This window comes from Protopterus annectens, chromosome 1.part0 (assembly GCF_019279795.1).
Source record: "Protopterus annectens isolate FY-2018-M chromosome 1.part0, PAN1.0, whole genome shotgun sequence".
In the NCBI taxonomy this organism is placed as follows: domain Eukaryota; kingdom Metazoa; phylum Chordata; order Ceratodontiformes; family Protopteridae; genus Protopterus; species Protopterus annectens.
This window is the reverse complement of record NC_056725.1, coordinates 1,440,823,083-1,440,835,986: the sequence shown is the minus strand read 5'-3', so window position 1 is coordinate 1,440,835,986 and position 12,904 is coordinate 1,440,823,083.

Here is a 12,904-nt window from a genome sequence, read left to right as displayed (position 1 = left end):
CAAACAACTCAGGATCTTAATAAAATACACCAAAGCCAAGTTTGAGGCTACAGTAGCTACCCAAGCCAAAGACAGTCACAAGGCATTTTTAGTCATGTTTGTAATCTCAAAAGCACAACACAGCAATGTGCTGAGCTGATTGCGAATGATGTTACCTACACTGAGGCTGAAGATGTGATGAACCTACTGGTTGATAAATTTACCTCTAACTTTACCCCTTTCTCCCCTCTGTATGTCCCTCAAGATATACCTGAAACTAGCTCTCCTCCAGCTATTACACAAGATCAAGACTTAAAAGTACTATAAAAAGCTAAAAATACTGCATTGATGGGTCCTGGCAATATACATAGATGCATCTTAAAAAGCATGAAGCTGGGTTTAGCCACACTGCTAACAATATTGTTCAGTCTCAGACTCCAAATAGGTTTTGTACCAAGTGAACAGAGAACAGCTACATTCACTTCCCTGCATAAGGAAGGACCTTTCAGAGACCCAAGAAATTATAGACTCTTAAGTCTGATCAAATATTTAGCAGGGAACTAATGAATCAGGGCATAGGGAACCTTCAAACATGGACCCTTCTCTGTTTGGATTCATCAAGGGCAGGTTATGCTTACTCAGCCTGCTGGACTTTTTGAAAATGTCACCAAATCAATGGACGAAGGCAAAATAGTTCATACTGCATACCTCAATCTGGTTAAAGCATTTGACACAGTTCCCCACTCAGGCATAGTAGAAAACCTAAATAAACTGGAATGAACTTACAGCACCATTAAGTACCATATTCAACCAAAGCCTGAGTACCGTCTTTGTCCCAGCTGAGTGAAGGACAACCACTGTCATCCCTTACACAAAGGTGGAGTGTCCACCAGTCCAGGAAATTATAGGCCCATCAGCCTAACTAGCCTGATCTGCAAGGCCATGGAATGGATTATCATGGACCTCATTAACAGGGACATTGGCAACCTCCAAACACTTGACCCCACACAGTTTGGCTTTGTCAAGGCAAGGTCATGTCTGTTAAATCTGGTCGACTTCTTTGAGACAGTCACCAAAGCCATGGATGAGAGGAAGATGGTGCACACCACCTACCTTGACATGGCCAAAGCTATCAACACTATTACCCACTTGGGCACAGTAGATAAACTCTCTCAACTAGGCATCAACCCATATGTTACTAGATGGGTAGCAAACTGGCTTACTGATAGAACCCACCTAATCAAAATAGGGGAAGCCACCTCAAGCAGTAGACCTGTAATGAGCGGTATACCCCAGGGATCTCTGAGGTGCAGACCAAAACCCGTGGGCTATGGCTGACCAAGTTTGCAGATGACTGCAAGCTGGGTGCAGTCATCAGTTTCCCAAGTGATGTATATGTCCTCCGAGAGGGTCTCACCCAAACAAATGACTGTTGCCAGAAACATGGCCTCAAGCTGAATGCCAAAAAATGCATAATAATCCCCTTTGCGGAGAGTGATGATCCCACATATTCTCACATTAATAACAATGTCATAAGTACACAATCAGTAGTGAAGGATTTGTGCACCCAGGTTGATAGCAACCTGACTTTTGACCACTATGTTGCTTCCATTGTATGGAAAGCTTTCTACATGGCCCACCTCATAAGTAAGGGTATCTCATCCAGGGACAAAGAGGTCATAACATCCCTGCATTCTTCCCTTATAAGGCCAATTATTGAGTATAATTCCCCCTTTGGCATGTACCTCACAAAGGACATGCAGCAGCTGGAGAGACCACAGAGGTTCCTCACCAGGAGAATCCAGGGCCTCAAAGATCTACCCTACACAGATAGGCTAAAAGCCCTGTCCCTCTACTCATACTCATACAGATTCCTCAGAGGTGGCCTCTCTCTGGCATACAAAGCAATTTCAGACCCCGCCTTGATAGAACTGCTGCATATCCACAAATCAAGCTCCACTCGAGCAACCTGTACACGCAACCTCAACCTGGTCTGTGATATCAATAGGACTCGGCAGTACAGATTTGTGTCCCAGAGACTTTCCCATCTGTGGAATAGACTCCCTCTCCACATCAAGCAGAGTACCTCATATCCCTTTTAAGCACAACCTGGATAACTGGATGGGAAACAGAAAATACACCCCTGGGATTCTACCTGTGTCCCTGCTGAACAAGGGTTTTGGGTGCTGACTTGTCTAAACATGGGCTAAACTCTTGACTAGGCTGATAAGGGCCTCAGGGCCAATAGCCTAGTAACCTCCTATGATCCTATGAGGCTATGAATAAAACCCTATGTTACCCACTGGATTGCCAACAGGCTCATAGATAGAAAGCACATAATCAAAATAAGGGAAGTTGCCTCCACAAAGAGACCACTCACCAGTGGAGTCCCCCATGGTTCTGTGCTGGGACCCCTCTTGTTTGGCATCTACATTTCTGAAGTAAAAGCCAGTACCAAAGGGCTCTGGCTCACTAAGCTTGCAGATCACTGCAAGACAAGAGCAGTCAGTCACTGAATCCCCAAATGACTTAGCCATCCTGCAGGAAGGTTTGTCCCTAAAAAATAACTGGTGCCAAAATCGTGGAATGAAATTAAATGTAAAAAAATGAATTATTGCATCCTTTGGGAAGTCATCTCCCCCAGGGAACTACCACATTGACAACACGCTTCTAGGATTTTACTCAGTTGTTTGGGATTTGGGATCTCATGTGGACAGTGACCTAATTTTTGACCAACATGTATCCACTGTTGTAAGAATGTTCTTCTATATTGCACAGCTTATAAACAAAGGGATTTTGTCTATGTCTAGGGATGTCATTGTTCCCCTTTAATCATCCATCATTAGGCCCTGACTATTGGATTTAATGCTCTGTTTGGCATGTATGTGTCCAGACAGCTGCAGCAACTGGAAGCCCACAGAGATACTTTACTAAAAGGGTACAAGAACTAAACAACATGCCCTACATGGACTGACTCAAAGCCCTGTCACTGTCATCTTCTAGACTTCTAAGAGGTGACCCATGCCTTGCATACAAGGCATCCTCTGACTCATTACTCATGGATTTACTGCAAATCAGCAAGTCAAATGCCATCAGAAATACTCAGTCTAGTTATCTAAACGTCTTCTGCAACATCAACAGAATGGTTTGGAGAGACAGGTATATCTAACAGAGGATACTTTTGCTCTGGAACAGACTCCCCATACACATAAAACAAAGGTAATCCCTGTCCATATTCAACGGCAACCTAGATCAATGGATGGGAAACAGAAATATTCCCCAGAACTGCACCCCTGTACTTACTAACGGGCAGAGTCAACTCCTAAATGCTTTATCCCAAGCATGGGTCCCCCTCAAATTATTTATGGTATAATCCCAGTTATTCTCACTAAGGGTAATGTATAATTATTTACCATGAGGTGAGCAACATCAATCTATAACCAAATGGGATAGGTTATTTTGAGCACCAAAAGGGAAACCGGGTTGGCTTAAAATGGCCCACAAGAGCAGCTAGCCTACTACTTACCTGTGAACCTATAAAATTGTGTACTATAGTGTAGTGGTGCTTCATGAATCACAGACCTTCTGGTCATTCATTCTACCATTAGCTATGTACTGCATACAGCTGTACAGTAATTGTTATAAAACTTCAAGAAAAGCCAGTATGTCTATTCAACACAGGTGTGCAGTGTTTTAAACAATAATAATATTGAATACATATTCCTATTAAAGAGTGGGTGATGTACTATTTTCATGCATTGTTAGACATCTATTATATGTAACGTATTATGTAATACACAGCATGTATATCAGGGTATGTAATAAAGGCTAGCTACACATATGTCTCACATGATCCTGTCAGACTTTTCTATAAAAATTATTCTTATAACCCAACTCCATTGCACAGAAAGACTGAATCTTGGCTGTCACAAAACTGATATGCATCCTATTAGCAGCCCAGGTACTGAATGATCCAGGAAGGTGATCATGGGAATGAGCATCATATGTCAGTCTGCCCATTCTGGAGGGAAACGTGTGGGTTACCATCTGTGATCAGGGCACTCCCTGGCTGGAGGTGGTGATATTCTTACCTCTCAACCTCTTAGCATAAGAAATCTAGACAAATTCAAAATATAATGGGAGGGCAAAGGCCCAAAAATAGGGACAGATTTTAAATATTGCTCTTATAAACTTAGAAAGTTGATAGTATAATAAAATGCTCTGCCTTACTATGCATTTTCTGGAGGATATGAAGTCTGAAACTCAAATGTCTGTCCTTATTTAATGAATTCAGTCCTGGGTCATTTGCCAGAAATCCACAAATTTTATGAGGAACAGACTGAAAATATGAGGCAAAAATCTGGACGTACTGTAAAAATCTGTATATTTCAGAAGTATATATTCATATAACAACAACAGGGTGGGGCTGCAGCCAGTGCTAAATACAGCGATGCACAAATGGCTCCTCCAAGTTAGGTTTTCGTCCTCTTGCACTTCAGATGTTCTTTGTGGCTGTCAAGGTGATGCCCTGATCTCATCTCTGTCTCCTCCCCTGCTTGCATAGTGCGGTCTGAATAGATAAGTTAGTCAGGTGTGAGATTGGAATGGGTTCTGGGACAAGGCTAATGGGGAGAGCTGTGATAGTAGCCAAAAACTAAATTGATGAATAAGTAAACTGGTGCCTATGCAGAACATGAAAGTGCTTTAGACTGAGTCCTTACTAAAAGTCATTGTAAATTAATGGCATCATGCCTAATTATCTTAGTGAAAACACCCTGATATTTAAACTGTCTTAGTGAATACACCCCGATATTTAGACTGTCTTAGTAAATGCACCCTGATATTTAGACAGTCTTAGTGAATACACCCTGATATTTAGACAGTCTTAGTGAAAACACCCTGATATTTAAACTGTCTTAGTGAATACACCCCGATATTTAGACTGTCTTAGTAAATGCACCCGGATATTTAAACAGTCTTAGTGAATACACCCTGATATTTAGACAGTCTTAGTGAATGCACTCTGATATTTATAGTCTGAATTTATCATCACCCATTAGCCACTAACAACTGTTCTAATCAGGAGTAGAAAAGAAAAATCTCCTAGTCTCCTATATCATGTTGGAGTTGTTCAGCATACTCTTCCTTAATATTTTGAGCTGTTTTGGGTCTTAAAGGCAGTGTTATCACTTGTGACTTATTCTCTTCTAGGACAATGTCATACATTAGGACCTTCATGCATGCAGAAGATAGATCCTAGAGAATCTACAAGAAAAAATTCCTATCTAGATAACTAACCCACTATAAAATTTTATGTATGGAATTTATGTACTACTATACTCAGAGAAGGAAGAAAGTAGATATTTTATATTTGTTTCCAGCCCTGGGACATTCTGTGCATGTATCTTAATATGATTGCTAATTAATCTGAGACTCCAATCATGGAACTCCCAGAATAATGAGTATCTGAAAAAATAAGTTATTTTTTCCATAATTTCTAGTGCACTCCTAGTGCTGCATCCTCAGGGTCTTAAATTGTTCTTATTCTTTCAATAGCTCATATGACATATGCATCTTCTTATGAAGGGGCTGGCTGTGCCTGAGGGTGAATTGACACTATGCCAATGGAAAATGACTTTTTCTTCTAACCTGCTGTATATCCTCTAAGAAGGTGGCAGACTCTGAGGCAGGCTTGAGAGCCACATCACATGATCACATATGCTGATACTTGCCAAAGCTGTCTTTGTCAACTCATTGTAATACTTTTTGTGCTCTCTCTACTTTCCCCATGACTAGAATTCAGCTAAGTCTTCCATTCCTACATCGAAGGTGGTAGCATTTCTAGTAGGTATCATGCTGTTTAAGCAAGGGCAAATGATTCCATAAGCACGGTTCCAGCCCCAACAGCACTGGATCTGCATCAGAACTACAGCTCTTTTTTAACTCAGTAGCTGACAAATTTGCATCCTGTTCTCTACCCCCTCTAATGTTTCTACAAGAAAACCTGACTTCCACATCCCATTGATTTCTGAAGCTTTGGGCAACAGATTGGTATTAAAACTGCTTGTGACACCTCCGCACTGGTCCAGTAATCAAGGAGCCTCAATCCTTACCACTAGCACCAGTGAGGGATGTACACATTGGGAGGATGATAAATACACACACAGTAAAGTACAATTTCCCTTAAGAGCACACAGAGATCACAGTCAGTCTGGAACTGGTTTCTCCCTCTTTCTCCAGATCCCCATAAAACTCCCCACTGGCACAGCTATAGGGTTAAGATCTCAGCTGAGGAGTCAAGTCAAGACTTCCACCACCCTCTCTATCCAACCAGTGCTTTGTGTCCCTGCCCAATTAGCTGACACACACACACTTTGAGATTTGATTTATATACAAACACACACACACACACACACACACACACACACACACACACACACACACACACACACACACACACACACACATGCACACACACACACACACACACACATGGGGAAGGCTGGCACAGGTTTACTAGCTATGCCCCCCTTCTGCCTAGACTATAAGATAGTTATCACTGCCACCAGCCCCTACTTGTCAGCTACTACAAAGGCCCTTACAAATGGTGACCAATCCTACTGTGTAATGTTACTATTATCCAAATGGTAAGTGTGACCAAGAGCAAGGCTATTGGGAGTGGCCTATACATTGTCACCAAATACATATGCAAGTACTCTTAAAACTTAAAATATCTCTAAATAAATATCAGCCACAAAAGTAGATTTAAATATATTTAATAATAAATAATAAAAGAACAAAACAGAATCACAGAAAATATTTTAAAACAACATTGCAGGACGGTCTGAAATGAATTCATAAAACATCTAAATTAATCTTTACTATATTCCTATCTATATCAAAAAGATACTATGCCCTAAATAAATTACTTACAGGGCAAGGCAAACGCAGATGAGTGGATGTTCTTGCTAGGTCCAAGACAAAATACAATACAGTCTTTCTCTAAGAGAGTTCTTAAATTACTATCAAACATTACTCCTGGGTCAACTTGGATGACATCATTCTTTATCACCTGCCTTCAGTTCCCAGGCTAACAGATACCAACAAAATTTTATTATCTCTGTGTGAGAAGTATATATCCCTCAGATGTGCAGCTGCTAAGAAGCAATAAAACATTTTACATTTTAAACCTAGTAATTAAAATTATTTTCAAGACAATAGAAAAACATCTAGCTCTAGATATTGTGTCTGCTTGCTGTGTTGAAACTGAGAGATAACACAATCATAAAACATTTTGATTCCAACTTATTTTCTTGAAGTTTTGCAAATTAACTATGTATGTTTCAGCTTCTACTATTAAAACATACATTTGCATAGGTATATAGTTATATACATTTCTGTTCTTTTCCAGTAGGGTACACTGTGGTTACATTCTCGAAGCTTAGTACATAACATACAGTTCTGTATAAATCATAGCAATATTCACAAATGACATAGCATTATTTCCAAAATTCCAGATAGCTAGGCTGGCAGTGTCACACTGCTATATAAAGAATAAACAGAATAAAAATTGAAATAACAAAAGCACATTCAAAGGAATACCATAATGCAAAGTGAGCATTTTTGCCTGATATTATTAGACACTTCTTCAAAATAAAAATTTGACAATTCCTTTGCGAGGTGGAAGAAAGAAATATACTGTAGGGTAAATAGGGTTCCTATCAGTTAATCGAAACTTCAGCAGTTCGAACACCATATGTTCGAACTGTGAAGTTTGAAAACTGATTATCGCGAAGCAGTGAAACACCAAATTCTTTCCCAGGGAAAGAATTTGGTGGGCCGTTTATGTGGCTTTGCGATTTTCAGCACTGTGGTGGAAAGTTACGGGTCGCTTCAGGTAAGTGTGCGATTGTGTGGACATTAGGGTTAGGGCATGGGTTAGGTGAGTTAGGGTTAGGGCGCGGGTGAGGTGGGTGTGTGATAGTGACAGACATTAGGGTTAGGGTGGAATAGGTGAGCGAGTGTTAGTGCGCGGGTCAGGTGAGTGTGTGATAGTGACGGACCTTAGGGTTAGGGTTTGGGTTAAGGTAAGTGGATAGGTAGTAGTGTATGTAGAGTTTAGTGTAGGGTTAGATGTAGGATTTTAAGTGTATGTGTGTGGATTGCTGTTTTTTTGGTGTGCTTTTGTTGTGTGTGTGTTTCTTGGAACAGCGATTTTTTTTCCCTGGGAAAAAAATTGCTGTTCTAAGCCTTCGATAGTTTTGTACTTTGAGGTTAGAAGTTCAAAATATGGTGTTTGAACTTCTGCCATTTCTGAAGTGATGTAGACCCGGGTAAATATACAGTTTATCATGACCCTACCTAGTTCCCCTCCTCCCTAATACACCCTTTAAAGCAATGAAAACTTTACCCCCTTCACACCTTATTCACAGTTCTATAAAAAAAAAAAAAAAAAGTATAGCATAATATTTTTTGGATTTCTTGTATTGTCTACTTACATGTATTTGATACCTCTATGAATGTAACCTGAGTTTTATCACTATTCTGTATGAATATAACCTGAGTTTTATTACTATTCTGTAGGAATGTAACCTGAGTTTTATTACTATTCTGTAGGAATGTAACCTGAGTTTTATTACTATTCTGTAGGAATGTAACCTGAGTTTTATTACTATTCTCTATGAATGTAACCTGAGTTTTATTACTATTCTGTATGAATGTAACCTGAGTTTTATTACTATTCTCTATGAATGTAACCTGAGTTTTATTACTATTCTGTATGGATGTAACCTGAGTTTTATTACTATTCTCTATGAATGTAACCTGAGTTTTATTACTATTCTCTATGAATGTAACCTGAGTTTTATTACTATTCTGTATGAATGTAACCTGAGTTTTATTACTATTCTGTATGAATGTAACCTGAGTTTTATTACTATTCTGTAGGAATGTAACCTGAGTTTTATTACTATTCTGTAGGAATGTAACCTGAGTTTTATTACTATTCTCTATGAATGTAACCTGAGTTTTATTACTGTTCTGTACGAATGTAACCTGAGTTTTATTACTATTCTGTAGGAATGTAACCTGAGTTTTATTACTATTCTGTAGGAATGTAACCTGAGTTTTATTACTATTCTGTATGAATGTAACCTGGTTTTATTACTATTCTGTATGAATGTAACCTGAGTTTTATTACTATTCTGTATGAATGTAACCTGAGTTTTATTACTATTCTCTATGAATGTAACCTGAGTTTTATTACTATTCTGTAGGAATGTAACCTGAGTTTTATTACTATTCTGTAGGAATGTAACCTGAGTTTTATTACTATTCTGTAGGAATGCAACCTGAGTTTTATTACTATTCTGTATGAATGTAACCTGAGTTTTATTACTATTCTATAGGAATGTAACCTGAGTTTTATTACTATTCTCTATGAATGTAACCTGAGTTTTATTACTATTCTCTATGAATGTAACCTGAGTTTTAATACTATTCTCTATGAATGTAACCTGAGTTTTATTACTGTTCTGTATGAATGTAACCTGAGTTTTATTACTGTTCTGTAGGAATGTAACCTGAGTTTTATTACTATTCTGTAGGAATGTAACCTGAGTTTTATTACTATTCTCTATGAATTTAACCTGAGTTTTATTACTATTCTCTATGAATGTAACCTGAGTTTTATTACTATTCTCTATGAATGTAACCTGAGTTTTATTACTATTCTCTATGAATGTAACCTGAGTTTTATTACTATTCTGTAGGAATGTAACCTGAGTTTTATTACTATTCTGTAGGAATGTAACCTGAGTTTTGTTACTATTCAGTATGAATGTAACCTGAGTTTTATTACTATTCTGTATGAACGTAACCTGAGTTTTATTACTATTCTCTATGAACGTAACCTGAGTTTTATTACTATTCTGTAGGAATGTAACCTGAGTTTTATTACTATTCTGTAGGAATGTAACCTGAGTTTTATTACTATTCTGTAGGAATGTAACCTGAGTTTTATTACTATTCTGTATGAATGTAACCTGAGTTTTATTACTATTCTGTATGAATGTAGCCTGAGTTTTATTACTATTCTCTATGAATGTAACCTGAGTTTTATTACTATTCTGTATGAATGTAACCTGAGTTTTATTACTATTCTGTAAGAATGTAACCTGAGTTTTATTACTATTCTGTATGAATGTAACCTGAGTTTTATTACTATTCTCTTTATTAAAATTGATGTTATGTATTTCTGGAGCTTTTCCCCTCGGGTCTCCACTGAAAATGGGCCAAACCCAGTTGGACTAACCCGATTAACAAATGTCAATAAATAAATAAATAATAAATCAAGGAAGGTGGGCCAGACATTTTTTATCTTCTGTCAAAACAATAAAGGACCAACTTCACTTACTGGCCTTACACATATGTATGTACACATAATTGTGGATTATATAGCATACCCTGCCACATACTTTATTAATCACAATCTAATTAACAGCAGCAGATGATTTTATATGAGGAAAGCAGGTGTGATAATCCCAAATCACAGAGGAGGTAATTGCTCTGTCACAGGAGACTATTGTTGCTTTTTCAAGTGTAAATATCTTCAGTATGTTATTATTACTTGTTGTACTTTTTTTTTAAAATCCTTTCATTTACCATGTAACAACATTTTTAATTTTCTATTTTGCTGGAGCTTTTCTCCCCGGGCCTCTACTGAAAATGGAAATATATCCAGCTAGACTAGCCCAGTTAACAAATGTAAAATAAATAAATAAATAAAATAAACTATTGCTTTTCTAAGCCTCCTGAGAGAAGTATAAGAAAGTGATGTGTCTCTCCAAGTTACCAAATGCCTTCATCATACTGCCATACTGTATCATACCCAACTTTGTGTCTGAGCAGACCATGAAGCAAACACTGCACTAGGCAGTATGCTATATAAAATCCATAGTTTAAGGTATTTAGTAGCACAGTACCATGGCCTGTTTATTCAATCATCCCGTTTTCTTTCTTTCTTTCTTTCTTTGACATTTGTTAACCGGGTTGTTCCAACTGAGCTAGCAGCCCATTTTCAGTGGAGACCCGAGGAGAACAGCTCCAGAGATTTGTAGTTACAAAAAGAAAGAAGCCAATATTTACTAAAATTGACAATAATTGTAAGATTTTTTTTATTTTAATAAGGCACCAGTGGTGGTAATAGATGAAAGAGGTAAAATAAGAAAAAGAGAGAGAGTGAGAGAGAGATATAGAGAGAGTGAGAGACAGAGCAGTGTTAGTATCAGACATGACTAAGAGAAGACATTAAGGTAAAGCACGTTAATAATAAAGAAAAAGATAGTTAAAGTAGATTAAGTTTATATCTATCTATCTATCTATCTATATATATATATATATATATATATATATATATATATATATATATATATATATATATTTACATGGGTTATAATAGCCTTGGAGTTAGAAAAAAATAAATGGTGTGACAGAGAGTAGGAAAACAGAATATTCCTGTACAGTATATTGGTAATAGAGGAGTATAGAGGATTAGGTGGGGTCATGGCAGGGGTAGGCCCTTGTGTTAAGTAGGAATTGTTTTAATTCTTTTTTTAAAGTGCTTGGGGTGGGAGATGGTTCTAATGGATGAGGGAAGTTTATTCCAGGCTTGAGCTACAGTGTATTTGTACAGTAGTTTTCCAATGTTTTGTTAGGTTTATGGATATCAAGGAGTTGATAGGATGTATGGAGAGGGCGGATGGGAATGTAGTAGGATACAAGGGAGGAGAGAGAGGGACAGGATGTAGGTTTGCAAGAATGGAGTGTGAGATTTGAAATTGTGACAGTTGGAGTTGTTGGGGGAATTCTAGCCATTGAAGTGTATTGAGAGTAAGGCAGTGGGGGAGTAATGTGGTGAGTTAGTAGCAAATCCATCTATTTTGTGATAAGTTTGTTCTAACTTAGATAAAAGTGTTGATTGGATGTTAGTAAGGATTGAGGCTGCATATAGGAGGGAGGGAAGGAGGAGAGCTTGAGCCAGGGGGAGTTTAGCATCAGAGGTAAGACATTTCTTATTTCTGTCGAGTAAACCTAGTTTTTGGTGTTTTTCTTTTTTTTTTTTGGATGCTGTGCTGGAGGTGCAGGTTGAATTTTAGTTCATCATCAATAATGGTACCTAAACGTTTAGTGTGGGGTTCTGCTTTGATGGTAGCCTTGTCAAGGGATGTGATGAGAAAGGTTGATTTATGGTGAGATAGAGGGAGAGGAAGGAATAGCAAGAGTTTAGCTTTTTATGGATTTAGGTTTAGCTGGTTGTCAGAGAGCCACTTTTCAATGGACAGAAATTAATTTTAGGTTTGAGTGTGAAGATGAGAAATATTGTTGGAGTTAGAGATGAGTGTAGAATTGTCTGCATATTGAATAAGGGAGGACTGCTTACAAGCAGTATGGAGGTCATTGGTGAAGATATTAAACAGAAAGAAGCCAAGGATGGATCCTTGGGGGACTCCTGATTTAATGGGTAGGAATGGGGTGCAGGAAGTGAGCCATTTGACCGCTGTTGTCTATTAGAGAGGTAACTTGCAAACCAGCCGAGTGAGGGCCCAGAAAGATTGAGGTTGGATAGTTCAGATAGAAGTAAAGAGTGTGAAACAGTATCAAAGGCTTTGGACAGGTTGAAGAAAAGGCAGGACATGAGTTGGTTGTTGTCTCTGGCTTCGACCACAGTGTGAGTAAAAGATAACAGTGCAGTGGCTGTACTGTGGTGTGGCCTGAAGCAATGTTGAGTGGGAGTTATTAGGTTTTCCTGGAGAAGAAAATTTAGTAGCTGAGTATGGATGTATTTTTCAAGTATTTTTCAGAGAGGTGAAAGAATGGCTATGTGTCTATAGTTAGATCGGTCCGTGGAATTTCCTCCTTTATGCAG